This window comes from Suricata suricatta, chromosome 5 (genome assembly GCF_006229205.1).
Source record: "Suricata suricatta isolate VVHF042 chromosome 5, meerkat_22Aug2017_6uvM2_HiC, whole genome shotgun sequence".
Taxonomy (NCBI): Eukaryota; Metazoa; Chordata; class Mammalia; order Carnivora; family Herpestidae; genus Suricata; species Suricata suricatta.
Genome location: NC_043704.1, coordinates 107,319,420 through 107,322,303, shown reverse-complemented (window position 1 = coordinate 107,322,303; position 2,884 = coordinate 107,319,420).

The following is a 2,884-nucleotide window of genomic DNA, read 5'->3' as shown; positions in this document are numbered from 1 at the left end:
GGGGGGGGGGGGGGGGGGGGGGGGGGGGGGCTGAAGCAATGTGTGTAGGATGGAGACAGGTAAGGGGCTAAAGTTGATTTGTGGATAGAGACTATTGGAAACGTCCAGGAGACGAATCCCAGAATGGATTAAGTCAGGTGACATATGAAGACATGTACTGGAGCCCACAAGAAGCAGACAGTTCAGATGGGTGTTCCACATGGGTCTTCTCCTGGACTAATGTGTGTATCCCTAAAATCCATATAGTGAAGTCCTAACCCCAGTGTGACGATATGTGGAAATAGGACTTTTCGGGAAGTAATTAAGGTTAAATGAGGCCATAAGGGTGAAGCTCTGATCCAATAAAACTAATGTCCTTATAGAAAGCATCAGGAGATACCAGAGCTCACTTGTGTGCTATCTGTTCTCTTTCTCTCTTGCTTGTATGCACAGAAGATGGGCCATGTAAGGAGTACACAGCAAGAAGGCCTCCATCGGCAAGACAGGGAGAGAGCTCTCACCTGGAACCAAATTTGCTGGCACCTTGATCTAGAACTTTATCTTAGTCAGTTTGGTATATTATAACAAATTACCATGTGCCAGGTGGCTTTTAAGCAACAGAAATGTATCTCTAGAAGACAGAAGTCTGAGATGAAGGTACTGACCAGGTCAGGTGAGGGCCCTCCTCTGGGTTGCATGTAGACTACTGACTTCTCATTATAGTCTCATGCAGTAAAGAGAGAGTTAGCTGGCTCTCTGGTGTCTTCTTATATGGACCCCAATCCTATACATGAGGGCTCCACCCTAGTGACCTAATTACCTCCAAAAGGCCCCACATCAAATACCATTACACTGGGATTAGGGTTTCAACATATCAATGGGGGTGGGGGGCACAAACGTTCAGTATGGGGGAGATTTCTAACCTCCAAAACTGTGAGAAAATAAATGTCTGTTGTTTAAGCCACCTAGCATGTGGTATTTTGTTATGGCAGCTTAGAAGACTAACACAGGTCTCTTGAGGGACCAGGTCCCGCCCTGTATGAGAAGCACTCTGGTCTTCGCATGGAAGACATGCAATGTGGGGGCTGCCTTCTGCAGCCCCCAACAAACATGCATGCACTAGGTAAAAGAATGAATCTGTGACTATGCTTTTACCAACCAAGCAAAGCAAAGGAAGCATATTCTAAAAGGAAGCCTACACAGTTCATCCATAAAGCCAGATCTCTCTCTGCGGAAGAACTATTTAGGGACCTCACAAAGCAGGGCTTTAAAGCAGGGATTCAAGTAGTTTTGCAACTCAGAAATATCAAGATGGTCAGTCACGCTGTCCCTAAATGATCGACTTCAAAGTGCCTGTCTAGGTTCTTTCTTGTTCTTCACCCATTTGCTGGCTGGCCTGGCTGGACTGCTCCCATTTCAAGGTCAACTTCTTACCTCTATGACCCTGAGGCTCCCTGGTTCCATATATGTCTCACTTGGGAGATTTGGGATATTCTAGCTGCCAGAAAACAGACACCTCTGGATATCTGGAAGGTCTGATAAATGCATAAACTCCTTCCAGCTTTTTCGTTTTGCAGAAAAAGTTCTTTAATAAAATTACTGTTTCTACTCCATGATGATGAAATTAGGAAAATTGTTTCCTCCAATCAATCTTTTTGACCATTTCCCCTTGTCATCCAAAAATAATTTATTTCTATGTCTGCTAAAAGTTAATAAAGCCAGTTGTTAAAACAGTTTTAAAAATGGCCCATCAAATATACATGCTGGTGTTTGCACCAATAAGTTCCCCCAACAATAGACACATTTAAAAAGGTGCTGTAGTTTAATCCCCTGTGTGAGAATACTGGAAAAGCTCTCCTCTGCATCTATGAGTAGGGATAGTGCTTCACTTTTTAACCATATTAAAAGCAAGCATATTTTCTATTGAAATCCATTGGACAACTTATTTCTATATTCACTGCAAAAGGAATATTTTGCATCATTGCAAAAGGAATATTTTAACACCTGGCTTGGGTGGCCCAGGTGGTCCCTGCACTGAAATAATTGAACTACTATTATATAAACTTTAAAGATTGCCACCCCGTGACTACACTTAATGTGGAATTATATTACTCTCAAACACGGTGTAGGGTACACTTATCATGAAGTTAGGCCATCAAATTCAGGTGTTGAGGGTCAAGATGATTTCTGCAAGCTTTAGGGTATATAATAGAGCATCCATGAGCACCAATGTGGTGGAAAGTGTCAGGAGCCTTAGTATCTGGCTCTCCTGGCCCCTGACTAATCTCACTGGATGACACTGGGCAGATCTGTTTCTCTGCTACAGAGTTTTTAAATAATTAATTAAAATAACCAAACAAATGTTGAGTTATCAGTTTACTATGTACAACTACTTACAAACTAGTTAAATTTATGTGAAAGTCTCATTTTCTAAGAATTTCTCTTCAGGATTGAAAATACAAAAGCAACATATTAAAGAAAAATTTAGCCCTTTATATACTAGTAAAAAGCTTAGAGAAAATTGGACATATTTGCCCATTAAGACTGAAATATATACCTCTGAAATATGTGCTAGCTATCAGTGGGATTCTGGATTGCACTTCTCCGCTTGAAACACCAGGGGTCTTGATTTGAGCTCTTTGGCAGAGAACAGAGCTTGCTGGCTGTGATACAGAATGTCAAGAGGGATTTTTCCTGGTGTCTCAGACTTGTGGCAAAGGTCCAAGGCTAAGAACAAAGGCACTAAAAGCCCTTTCCTGGTTCAGAGAGCTGACATCTGCCTGCAGCTGGAGTGGGTCATAGTGGTGCACAAACTCACTGAGAATCCCTGGAACCAACCAGCCCTCCAAGGACATCCCGCCACTCTAACTCCCACTCACTAAACACAAAGAAGGAGGGAGTCTGA